Source organism: Pleurodeles waltl, chromosome 4_1, assembly GCF_031143425.1.
Source record: "Pleurodeles waltl isolate 20211129_DDA chromosome 4_1, aPleWal1.hap1.20221129, whole genome shotgun sequence".
Taxonomy (NCBI): Eukaryota; Metazoa; Chordata; class Amphibia; order Caudata; family Salamandridae; genus Pleurodeles; species Pleurodeles waltl.
The window spans coordinates 382,286,394-382,300,568 of record NC_090442.1 but is presented as its reverse complement, the minus strand read 5'-3'; positions in this window follow the sequence as shown (position 1 = coordinate 382,300,568).

Genomic DNA, 14,175 nt, shown 5'->3' with positions numbered 1-14,175 from the left:
GCTTGCAGGGCAGGGTATTTTGCTGAGGGGGCCACCTAGAGCCTACTCCCCTGCACCATGGGGGACTTTATTACGCCACTGTGGGGCTGAGTGCAGGTAACATTTCAAACAAAATAAATGCATACAATCAAGATATAAGTACAATCAATTTATTTGCTGAAGTGGATCCAGTCTTCATACTGGTGAATTTAACTACAAATTAATTGCTTGCATTTTAAAGTAAAAAGATTTCCAGTTAATTGTTTTTATCTTCTTGGTTTTCCTCATGTTGTGCAGGGCCCAGACAAAGGGGGTCATTCTAACCCTGGCGGTAAAAAACGCCAGGGCGAACGACCGCGGTAGCACCGCCAACAGGCTGGCGGTGCACCGCTGGGCATTCTGACCGCGGCGGTTCAGCCGCGGCCAGAAACGGAAAGTCGGCGGTGTCCCGCCGACTTTCCGCTGCCCTTGAGAATCCTCCATGGCGGCAGAGCGTGCTCCGCCGCCATGGGGATTCTGAAACCCCCTACCGCCATCCCGTTCCCGGCGGTTCACCCGCCGGGAACAGGATGGCGGTAGGGGGTGCCGCGGGGCCCCTGGGGGCCCCTGCAGTGCCCACGCCAATGGCATGGGCACTGCAGGGGCCCCGTAAGAGGGCCCCAAAAAGAATTTCAGTGTCTGCTTAGCAGACACTGAAATTCGCGACGGGTGCAACTGCACCCGTCGCACCTTCCCACTCCGCCGGCTCAATTCTGAGCCGGCGTCCTCGTGGGAAGGGTGTTTCCCGCTGGGCTGGCGGGCGGACTTTCGGCGGTCACCTGCCAGCCCAGTGGGAAACCCAGAATGACCGCTGCGGTCTTTTGACCGCGGTACGGTCTTCTGGCGGTTCCCGCTTGGCGGGCGGTTACCGCCGCCCGCCAGGGTCAGAATGACCCCCAAAGTCATTATCTGGCAATGAGCACTAAAGTCTTGGAGAAGTCTAGAGTGCAGCATGTGCATTGTCTCTGGAGCCTGATCTGAACACTATGCAACACAGTACAAGACACCACAGGCTGGGGTAAGAGTGTTGGGGCAGCTGGGCAGTGACTGAAGTGGACACAGATGTTTGGTGGCTAGGTGGTTAGTTATGACTGTGGTAGGAGCCATGGGTAAATATTAGTACTGACACACACCGATTGAGTTAGGAGCAGTTGGATTTTGGCTGAGGTGAAGTTGATGTGTGGTTGTCAGACTGGTAAGGAGGGATGTGGTAGAAAGGTGGAAGAAAGTGGTTAGTGATTGACGTGAGGCAAAAGTGGGATTAGCTGAATGGTGAAGGTGCAACAGGTAAGTAGGTACTAAGGAGGGTCAGGGGGATTTTGGCAGATAGTTAGTGAACAAGGTATAAGCACAGGTGTGGAACAGGGAAGTAGTGTCTGGAGTGTGGTCAGGGATGTGGCAGTCAGACAGATGGTGATGAGTGGGGTGCGGATTTAATAGAAAGATGGGACGTGGCTGTCTCTGCATCGGATGCTTGTCACCAGAGGCAATGTTCAGGTATTTTTCTTCTCAGAGATAATGTGACATTGGCAGCATGAATTCAGCACAGGACAGGAAACAGTGACTCACTACTAATCTCTGTCACTTTACTAGCTATTATAACCTTCTCTAGACCACCAACCTGCCCATCCCTGTCACCTTCCCTTTCCCACTTGCATTCCCAGTTCATGTCACACTTCCGGTCCTCCCTGTCATTCTCAGACTCAACCTACCTGTCCCTGTCACTTACCCAGTTGCTGTCTCACCCTCTACATTCTTGTCAACGTTTAAACCCATTTCCCTCTCCATACATGTCACCCTCCCAGTCACTGTCACTCTTGCCATCGTCCTCATAACCTTCCCATCCCATCACACTTCCCATCTGCGTTACCTTCCCAGTCCCTGCTGCTGTCTCGGTCTGTGGGGGTGAGCTTCAGATTTCCTAACAATCATGCTGGCACATATTGTTAAATACATTATACGACAAGCAGGACACACAGGTGGGGCTTAAGGGGTAACGGAAAGGGAGAGGAACACGGATTGGTAGGGGTACTAAGTGAGAGAAAACACATTATTTTGTGAAATAACCTACATATTTGAAGTCTTTCCAAACAGAGAGAGGGAGAGGGTGTGTGTGTGCGTTTTTGTCTATGGATGTAATGATTCTAAGTGAAATCCGACAGACACCTCATCATACCTGAGTGAAAACACCTGCACATATCTATTTATCACAAAATACATGTATGAGGGGGGTGTAACACCCCAAACACCACCCCAAGCTATGCCCTTGTTCCTATCATCTTGCCAGTCCCTCCCACCTCCCAGATCCCATAATCATTCCCGTTACTGTGACCCTAATTGTCCCTATTACTCTAATCGTCCCTGTCACCATCCCCTTCCCAGTGACAGAGATCGAATTTTACTGATACATTAATAGCATAGAAGTTAGCATATGGTGACTTACAAAACTTCAGTTAAAAGTCTAATAGAGAAATTAACATGGAAATGTAAAATGTGCATGTTTGAAATATGGTGGAGAATGTGGCATCCATTCATATTTGACATCACGTTTTGATATTGTGCACTTATGTTTCAGTGAATTACTGACATGAATAAATGTTAGGAGAAACAGTAGAAATTAAGTATATTATAAGTATTGAATGATCATGAATTAATCATACTTATATTGAATTAAACGAACTTATTAACATTAGTTACATGTGTGCAGAAAAATAAATGCACATTTACAATTGTGTTCTAATATGTTGTAAATAATCTTTGAAGTAAAATAATTTTTTCTGCATATATGATTGCAGTTGTAAGGTGTGCAATATGATTTATGTGTATTAATTATATTAATAATGTGCATTTAGACATTCTTAGCTGGACTAGGCCTGAAATTCATTTTTGCAGAAGTAAAGGAAAATTACTTGTTTGTTCTGTTTCCTCTGGCCTTAGTTATTTCCTAGGTTGCTGACATATTAGTGAATGTTCTATTGTATTAAAGTCTGTGAAATGTTTCAGTATTAACTAAATAACAATATTTGTTCTAGCTATTGAACAAGACAGGACATTTTATTCCCTTCATGTAAGCATTGTTTAGCTCATCCTGTGTACCGTGAGAAAGGATCCCGAAGTAACAAACAGCTAGAAAATGTAATATTTTGGCAGAACTGTATGAATTCATGGAGGTGACTAAATGTATTTTCCCCGAGAGAATCCGGAACAATTGCAAACTTGATGGTGTCAGCGGCTACTATTGGATGCTGAATCTTGTCCGTAAGATGAGCCCACCTGGAGGACCAATAGAAAACCTTTGGACATTTCTAATTAGTGAGAGACATTGAAACTTTCAGTTAGTCTGCGAGAGTCAGTCTAGTCTATTCCTGCCTTGAGTCACTGCTGTCACCTCTTGTTCTTCTAGTCTTCGGATGAGTTTCCTCTTAGTCCTAATTGCCCCACTTCCTCATGCTGTTCAGTACTAATATGCCCAATCAATTCCGAACTTCTGACTTGTCCTATGTGCAGCTTGTGTTCTGCACTGTCCTGATGCTGCTGTCTACTGATGTCTCAAGAAGGTGAATGCTCTTCTGATGAAACTTTCCTGTCTACTGTCCCCTGAGGAGAGGTATAACTAAACGTGGTGTCTTGTTTCCGTTTCAGCTTAGATAATTACATCAGCATATTTTTATAGTGAGTTACCCTAGATGATTTTTGCAAATTATTTTTGTCTTTTCCTTCTTTGATTTTGCCCGCATGTGTTAACTCATGTTCCACACATGCAAGACAATGTTTGTGTTAGAGATAAGGATGGCAGAGCCCTGAAGTTGATTGTTAAAGTTCTATTTTGATGATTTACTGGCCTTCATCATCTGCTTTGAAATCTAAAATTAATGTGTGTAGGAGGCTGGCCTGGTTTGTAGTGAGTACCAAGGGGTACTTACACTCTGCACCAGGTCCAGGTATCCCTTATTAGTGTAGAGGAGGTGTCTAGCAGCTTTGGCTGATAGAAAAGGGTAGCTTAGCAGAGCAGCTTAGGCTGAACTAGGAGACATGCAAAGCTCCCACTATACCACTAGTGTCATATGCACAATATCATAAGAAAACACAATACACAGATATACTAAAAATAAAGGTACTTTATTTTTATGACAATATGCCAAAAGTATCTCAGTGAGTACCCTCAGTATGAGGATAGCAAATATACACAAGATATATGTACACAATATCAAAATTATGCAGTAATAGCTATAGAAAGCAATGCAAGCAATGTACAGTCACAATAGATTGCAATGAGAGCACATAGGTATAGGGGCAACACAAACCATATACTCTAGAAGTGGAATGAGAACCACAAATGGACCCCAAATCTATGTGAGCTTGTAGAGGGTCGCTGGGACTGTAAGAAAACAGTGAGGGTTAGAAAAATAGCCCACCCCAAGACCCTGAAAAGTAGGTGTAAAGTACACCTAAGTTTCCCAGAGAGCACAGAAGTCGTGATAGGGGAATTCTGCAAGGAAGACCAACACCAACAATGCAACAACAATGGATTTCCAGATGAGAGTATCTGTGAACAAGGGGACCAAGTCCAAGAGTCACACTCAAGTCGGGAGTGGGCAGATGCCCAGGAAATGCCAGCTGTGGGTGCAAAGAAGCTGCCACTGGATAGTAGAAGCTGTAGATTCTGCAAGAACGAAGAGGACTAGCAACTTCCCCTTTGGAGGATGGATGTCCCACGTCGTGAAGAAGCTTGCAGAGGTGTTTCCACACAGAAAGACCGCAAACAAGCCTTGCTAGCTGCAAGGGTCGCGGTTAGGGTTTTTGGATGCTGCTGTGACCCAGGAGGGACCAGGATGTCGCCAATTGCGTGAGGAGACAGAGGGGGCGCCCAGCAAGACAAGAAGCTTGCTCAGAAGCAAGCAGCATCGGCAGAAGTGCCGGAACAGGCACTACGAAGAAGAGTGAACCGGAGCTCACCCGAAGTCACAAAAGAAGGTCCCACGACGCCGGAGGACAACTCAGGAGGTCGTGCACTGCAGGTTAGAGTGTCGGGGACCCAGGCTTGGCTGTGCACAAAGAAAATCCTGGAAGAGTGCATAGGAGCCGGAGCAGCTGCAAATCACGTGGTACCCAGCAATGCAGTCTAGCGTGGTGAGGCAAGGACTTACCTCCACCAAACTTGGACTGAAGAGTCACTGGACTGTGGGAGTCACTTGGACAGAGTTGCTGAGTTCCAGGGACCACGCTCATTGTGCTGAGAGGGGACCCAGAGGACTGGTGATACAGTCTTTTGGTGCCTGCGGTTGCAGGGGGAAGATTCCGTCGACCCACTGGAGATTTCTTCGGAGCTTCTAGTGCAGAGAGGAGGCAGACTACCCCCACAGCATGCACCACCAGGAAAGCAGTCGAGAAGGCGGCTGGATCAGCGATACAAGGTTGCAGTAGTCATCTTTGCTACTTTGTTGCGGTTTTGCAGGGGTCCAGAGCAGTCAGCGGTCGATTCCTTGGCAGAAGGTGAAGAGAGAGATGCAGAGGAACTCTGATGAGCTCTTGCATTCGTTATCTAAAGAATTCCCCAAAGCAGAGACCCTAAATAGCCAGAAAAGGAGGTTTGGCTACTTAGGAAGGAGGATAGGCTAGCAACACAGGTAAGAGCCTATCAGAAGGAGTCTCTGACGTCACCTGCTGGCACTGGCCACTCAGAGCAGTCCAGTGTGCCAGCAGCACCTCTGTTTCCAAGATGGCAGAGGTCTGGAGCACACTGGAGGAGCTCTGGGCACCTCCCAGGGGAGGTGCAGGTCAGGGGAGTGGTCACTCCCCTTTCCTTTGTCCAGTTTCGCGCCAGAGCAGGGCTGGGGGATCCCTGAACCGGTGTAGACTGGCTTATGCAGAGATGGGCACCATCTGTGCCCATCAAAGCATTTACAGAGGCTGGGGGAGGCTTCTCCTCCCCAGCCCTGACACCTTTTTCCAAAGGGAGAGGGTGTAACACCCTCTCTCTGAGGAAGTCCTTTGTTCTGCCTTCCTGGGCCAAGCCTGGCTGGACCCCAGGAGGGCAGAAACCTGTCTGAGGGGTTGGCAGCAGCAGCAGCTGCAGTGAAACCCCGGGAAAGGTAGTTTGGCAGTACCCGGGTCTGTGCTAGAGACTCTGGGGATCATGGAATTGTCTCCCCAATTCCAGAATGGCATTGGGGTCACAATTCCATGATCTTAGACATGTTACATGGCCATGTTCGGAGTTACCATTGTGACGCTATACATAGGTAGTGACCTATGTATAGTGCACGCGTGTAATGGTGTCCCCGCACTCACAAAGTCCGGGGAATTTGCCCTGAACGATGTGGGGGCACCTTGGCTAGTGCCAGGGTGCCCACACACTAAGTAACTTAGCACCCAACCTTTACCAGGTAAAGTTTAGACATATAGGTGACTTATAAGTTACTTAAGTGCAGTGGTAAATGGCTGTGAAATAACGTGGACGTTATTTCACTCAGGCTGCAGTGGCAGGCCTGTGTAAGAATTGTCAGAGCTCCCTATGGGTGGCAAAAGAAATGCTGCAGCCCATATGGATCTCCTGGAACCCCAATACCCTGGGTACCTCAGTACCATACACTAGGGAATTATAAGGGTGTTCCAGTATGCCAATGTGAATTGGTGAAATTGGTCACTAGCCTGTTAGTGACAATTTGTACAGAGAGAGCATAACCACTGAGGTTCTGGTTAGCAGAGCCTCAGTGAGACAGTTAGGCATCACACAGGGAACACATACATATAGGTCACAAACTTATGAGCACTGGGGTCCTGGCTAGCAGGGTCCCAGTGACACATAACAAACATACTGAAAACATAGGGTTTTCACTATGAGCACTGGGCCCTGGCTGGCAGGATCCCAGTGAGACAGTGAAAACACCCTGACATACACTCACAAACAGGCCAAAAGTGGGGGTAACAAGGCTAGAAAGAGGATACTTTCTCACAATGTGCATATTGGAGTCTTGCTAATTTATGTTATGCTGTTGGAGTGTTTTACAGTATTGATGTTTAGTAGGCTAAATCTCGCTAGATGTTGGTTTTCATGTATGTTTATAACTTAGTTTTGCGCATGATAGATGTTACATTGATTTTGGGATTGTGATAAAGCTTTGAAACTCTATTTGGTTTAGAGTTTGATATAGTGTTTAAATTGCTCATGGTGCCTGAAACTGTTTATGGTTCTTATATGATCAATCTGTGTTGAATGAGTCTGACTACCACACTCCTCACTGAGTCCAAAGATCCAGTCGACTTCTGATGGTGGGATAAGGTATGGTGTCTTAAGAGAGCCCTTGTGGTTTCTGAACTCGAGGTGTAAATAAGACCTCCTTGAGCGCATCAGCACTGTCACCATCCTTGTTGCCTTCACCCTCCCTGTTGAGTTCCCCATCCACATCACCCTCCAAGGTCTTCTCACCCTCCCATCACTGCCACCCTCCCATTCTATGATACACCTTCAGCCCCTATCATACTCTCTGTCCCTATCATCAATTCTAATGGCTGTCACAATCCCAGTGCCTGCTGTCTGCGAGATCACTGGCATGCCCCACTTCATTGTCACACTCAAGTTCTCTATCACATTGCAATTTCTATCATACTCCCGATTACATATTTGGTCTGTAGCATTTCGAGACAGGGCTTTGTATAATAGATAACATTCACCTCTGGCATAAAGGTGGCAATTGTTGACATTATTTGGCCATTTACATTGAAAATGTGCTGAAACATGCACAGGCATGTTACAGTGTTTTTAGGTCAAGCGTTAGAGTTCGACCTGGTGTATACTTGTAGTATACTTAGACTGTGAGTTAAAAGAATATAATTTGTCGATTGCCTTGTCCTTTAAAAATTCTTGCTTGCTAGCAGGCAGGTCTGCCTTTTTCTCCCTTCTTCTTCTGTTTGAGGGCAGGGACCTAGTACTGCATTTTTCCACTTTGGTTTCTTTATCTCTTGCTGTGACGGACTATTTTTGACATTTCTTTGGTGCTCCCCTTTTACTGTGCTGTTTAGGCTTGGAGCAGCCTGCGTTTTATTGTAGCATTCCCTTCCTCCCACCTCCTGCCACCCTGACATTTGTTTTCACTTTATTCCAGTGCTGTCCTCTACCCTGCTCCTAAAATAAGCTTATAACACTAGACAAAGACTCCTGAATAAGCTTATGTTACTAAATAAACACCATATCCCTCACATAACATCACAGAGAGTCTCTCTCTAGGGCCCCTACCTACAGGCCATTGCTTATCTTGTTTATGGGGCCATAAAACTTCTCAGGCTGCTCTGCTAACTTCATTGTAGCTTTTTTTTTTTTTTTGCATGGGCTCTGTTGTCAAAAGATGACAATAAACTTGTTAAAAATGTGCGAAACCTATTACATTGCAAAAGCTTGTTTATAACGGCATCAACAAACAATATTGCCCCGGCCTTCCCTAGAATTCAGGAGATCCGAAACCATAATGAGATCACATGATGGGCTGATTCCACTAAGAAAGATTTTGTGCAGCTATCACAGACTTAGAGGGAATAGTGTCTGCTAGTTCCATATTTCAGCATTTAACAATGTTTCGATTGAGAGTCTGAGGTTGTTTCTTCGGGGCTGTCGATGAACTAGATAGAACTGTGTGTTTGCCCAATCTTCTTGCCTCTGCTATGCTGCCGCTGCAGGCGAGTGTACCGAGGATGAGTTTCTAGCTGGCACGCGCTGAAAGCTCATTCTGTAAACTGTCCAGCGTATAATGATAATGGCAAGGTATTTGAAAGTTTACTATGCTGGTAATATCTCGGGCTTATTTCGCAGGGCAGTAACTATCACCAAAACAGTTTGGATTAGGCTACAGGTTTATGCAATGGTGCTGTAAAGCATGTCAAAATGGAATTAAGCGAATCGAGAAAGCTGGGTGCAGATTAAGACGGGATGAAGCGCAATAGTTTAGCGGCACAATGACATCAGCACATCAGATCATGCAATTGGTAAATGAAACAGTGACAGTCAAGGGCCCTCTGCAAGCAGACGTGCGTTTTAACTGCGACAGTAACAGGAATAACGTACATGTATGTGCACTTCGCTAAAACATACATGACTGCCATGATTGTTCCATGAATAGTGGGGCGGAGGAGGGGTTCAGGCCTTTCTATTTTACAGACAATTACCTTATGCAGCCACCAGGCTAATATGGCATGTTGCACTGCGGTTAACGAGGCACTTTAAGGAGCTCTACTCTACACTCAAATAGAGTAGAAAACAGGAACTGGCTCTTAGGAGAAATGTCTATGCCCGTTTTGGTAAACAAAAATCCTTCCAAGTCAAACTACTTTCTTTTGTGATTTGGTTTGAGTTATTCTTGTCGACAGCACGCACATACATACAGGCATTAGAACATCTGAATAAAGTCTTTTGAAGGTAGCTAAAAGAATCACAACTGTAAACCAACATAACTTAATAATACAAACAGGCCTCGGGGCTTTCCTGAAGATAACATGTGAGTGGATGGCTTGCATGTGTAAGGGAAGCTCACTCCATAGTAGCTAGCCGAGGAGGTGAAGTGAGCGCTTCTTAGAGGACAATCTTTACTGCAAAGGATTAAGAATAGAAGAGAGTTAGACCAGAGACTCGTATGTATCTTGTAGTGGCTGAGACATTCAGGGAGGCAGGATTTTTTTGTAAGGTAAAAAAAAAGTTACACAAAATGCAAAGTACCTTAACTTCAGTTCTCTGCTTGACAGGAAGACCGTGTATCCTGCTCGTGAGGCTAAATATCCAATCGGGCAATATATATCAAGCAGCGCAATTCTGGATTGTCTATAATTTGTCAACAGTAACTTTGTGTAGACACAGGTAGAGGCTATTGTATTATCTGATTGGTGACATAACACATTTAGAAACCACTTCTTGACAGATGTTACTATTACCCCATTTCTAGTCCTTTGATTTGCTAACTTTGGATGAAAGGCTCGATTTTTAGGTTGCAGTTATGTGACCTTCAAATCAAGTCATTTATTGGTGGCAAGCTTTCAATTCAGTGAACTATCCTGCCAGCAGCGGGGATAGATTAGGCTACAATCACCTCAAATTCAACAAGCATTGGCAAAACCAACAGGCCTGTCCTTTTTTTCCTCACACATACAATTTCTGGAGCATCCCTGCATTATTCTTTCTCTTTATACACACCTACACAACACTGCCAAATGCACAATTTTCATAAACAACAAGAATATTATATAATATATAGTGGTGGTAATGGTGATAGTGGTGCCTGATCGCCAGAGACTGAGAAGAGAGATGCAGGACAGACAGTAGAATGGCAATGGAATTTTACTAATACACTGCATTTTGTCACTTGGATACTAGCACCATCAAGAACTCAAAACTTAAGAAAAGTACCCCCAAATAGTTTCTTTGCAAGTTTGGAGAGGGGTAGTACCAAATAAAGAACAAAATAATACTCCAGCTCAACCTCCATTTCTCCTATTTTGTATTCATTTCACACTTCTGATCCCAGTCCATTGAACCTAAAATAAACAATTGACACATGTTTCTGTGACTATTGATCTGGTTACGCCATTTTCATCAGGACCAACATTCAATTCAAGAACCTTCCACTCAGTGGAGTTTTCTTTATTTCACAGATCTATCATCCATTTGTTTTTGCAACTCATATTCAAATTAGACAAAGTGCTCATGGGCTTAATGCAACATGACCTTGCCCCACTGCAGAATGTGATGAGGGGCCTCTGAGCCCCCCATATTTCATGAATATATGAGTTAGCTGTTTCTCACTGTGCAGAGTTATAATACCAGCACTCTCTAACAGAGCAGAGAAAAAGGACTGGAACCATGTCAAAAAGCAGATTTCCTACAGTCATCAAACACATGTAATTAAGCTGTTTCAGGGCAAACAAATTGGTGGTAATCCACAACTGCTTTTTTACGCCACAACCTCAGTTTAGATGGAGTGTGATATGAGTTGGATACCATCCAATAATGTTAACGTATATAAGTATGGCAGTAATCAGTAAAGAAACCCTAATCTCCAGAAGCATAGCTTGGCCAGTAAGATTGGGTGTGTGTGAGCTTTGTATTTGCCAATAATCACGCTGGCCCATAATGTTAAAATACATACGACAACATTCAGGGTGCACAAGAGGGGCTTAAGGGGCAGCGGAAAGGAAGAGGAATGTGGATAGGTAGGAGTAGCAAGTGAGAGAAGGCACATTATTTTGTGAAATAACCAATATTTTTGAAGTCTTTCCCAACAGAGAGAGGGAGAGAGTGTGTGTGTGCATTTCTGTCTGTGTGTAAAGGTTTCTAGTAAAAGACAGGAACAGCAGCATACCCAACTGAAAACACCTGTACCCAACTATGTATCACAAAACACATTTATTAGGGGGGTATAGCAATCCAAACATCCTCCCCTCAAAAATGGTTAAATGGATGTCAGAAATAGCTTGATCAAATCTATTTACAGGTCTCTAATACTGATGATTTTACTAACTTTCCTAGATAGCGTGTCACTGATTCATATTATTACAATTTGCCCTTGTCTAGGGAAACTGAGGAAGTTATACTTGAGATCGATGTTTAATGAACATATATTATGCATGTTAGGGGCAGTACTTTTAGGGGTCCTTCAGGAAACCTATTTACAAAGTGCAAAATGTTGTGAATGATTTTTTGAACTCTTGGAGAAATATAACTGAGAAGGTATTCTGAAAAAGCTTTGGTGACTAACATTATTTTACCTTCTGTATAAAAGGATCCAGTGTTTAGACCTGTAGGTGACTACCTATTATTAAAGCACTGGAACATTGACACCTACTGAAGACAATGGAGCAGAAGCACACTATGAAAGACTGGCATGGGACAACTTTGTAATGTTCTAATCCACATATGACTCTCATTCCCCTGTGCAATCCATATATCCTGGAGAGGCAGAGGAGGAGAGAGAGGCAGAGGCTGAGCAGGAAGGAAAACAACAACGCTCCCCTACCCTTGGATCATAATGCACTGGGGCTTTGAAAGGAACAATGTAGGGGCTTCTTCTCAGCTTCTGTGTCTTTCTTGGGTCTGACAACTAATGAGAAGCAGATTGGCAGAGGCTAAGGAGAATCAGGGGTCACTTTCAAATCTCCCTCTGTCCATCTTTAGGTTAGACGCGCAAGTGCTCTGAAGTGTTGTAATCTATTTGTGGGGTTTTAACCACGCCCACCGCACGCCCATCCCAATCACTCGTTCAGAGGCTTGCCTTTCAAAAATCCTTTGTTATCATTGGTAAATGCTTTACGTTTGTCCCTCCTTGGGGCAGTTTTGTCACTGCCTTGGCCATCGACCCTGTTACATGGATTTTTCTTTACGTTTGTCCCTCCTGTTATCATTGGTAAATGCTTTACGGTTGTCCCTCCTTGAGGCAGTATTGTTATCGCCTTGGCCATCGATCCTGTTACATGGATAATTGCACGTTTGCCAATACATTTGACTGAGAGCTAACTTCTTTTTTATTTTGTGTCTCTCCTTCGCGCTCTCGCTCATGGTGGCTGCGGCGCTTTGAATTGATTTGCTTATGTCAACTGTTTTACTTTTCATTTTCAATTTATGTGGCAAGAAAAGTCCAGTTAGGAATATACAACGCTAATAGCTTTAACTCGAGCAAACGCAAGACCCATTACAATGCAAATGCTTGTTTTAGAGTGTGAATCCGAAACACCCCTGGAGATGCTTTGGCTTGGTGAGCAGATAATGAACTATTTGACTATCTTATGAGTAGTCCTTCAGAACCTGTGTTTTGTAGCGCATTTAAGTGTAGCCCATGAATTATAACGCACTTCGAAGGTAGAACATCCTCATCACTCCTAACACTATCTCACTGTTTGCACTTTGTTCCTGATATTTATGCCACACCACTGTTAAATGTAGCATTGTTTACAAGAGCCCGAAAGTACACCTCCAATGCCAAAATCATAATTCCTTCACTTTCTAATGAATCCTTTTGAGTACATTTTGTTCTCCTATGATATGCATAATGATCTTAGATTCTGGCTACCAATCGTTTTCTTTATGGTCAAGAAACCTCTGGATTCAGCTCCTGCGAATTTAACAAAGGATGAAAGAAAGAAAATCAGAAAGGATGTAAACTGAGAACTATGAAGAACAAGGAAAAAGACTAGACACTGATTTGAAAATAAATCATAAGTACTCCCATGCTCAGATTTATGCTAGCACGTATGGTAAACTATTTATACTTGAGTCACAAAACCTCAAGGCATATGTGCCTGTTCTCTATAATTGTATGTTTATGCTGTATCCTCATAGTGGAAAGCCACCATGTGTAGTGTAGTATATGTGCCAAATTTCACAATTAAAAAAAAAAAAAAAAATCTCACATAAAATAATCCCAGGTGACGTCCTCCCTTCCATCATGTCCTCTGTAAAACCGGTGGTTCCCGTCTTTGATATCTCTAGGGTCATTAACCTCCTTTGCATAGACCACTCCTCTGGCACTGTGGATGGAATCTCCATTGCACAACCTCCACACCTGTAAATTACATCTCTGCTTGTAAAACTGAGCCTGTAGTGCTTTTGTGAATTCTGCAAGTAGTCAGTTTTCACACTGGGTACCCGAGAAGTTTAAACATATTTGAGGGTTTGTGTTGCAAGGGAAAAAGAGACAAGCGACAATGTTAGCACGTCGGACCTTAATAAGTAAACTTACAAGGGGACACAAATAGGTCAATGAACCTTTTGACTCGTAATTAAGATGATCCCACTATAACTCCAGTATATGCAGATCAATAATCAGTACACAATAACAATATTCATCAACAATCAATGACATTGATAATCAGTAGAGTCAGTATTTGTCACGCACCATTACCTTTCAGTCATGAATAACCACATCTTTTAGTAAAAGTTAGAATATTTATTCCCCTATATTAACAATGCTAAAGTCATGTGAATTAACACATACAGAAACAACACTGGCTGTCCAAAGTGATGGAAAAACGTAATCTAATCAAAGCTTGAACTATTGCACATTCTAAGGTTACAGTGCAAATTAATAACAAGAACAATTTTGCTACGATATCGCATACATTAAGATTCAGCAAAGAAATTTATTAAGCATCATTCCTTCTTAGCAGATTCTCATTAGAGAG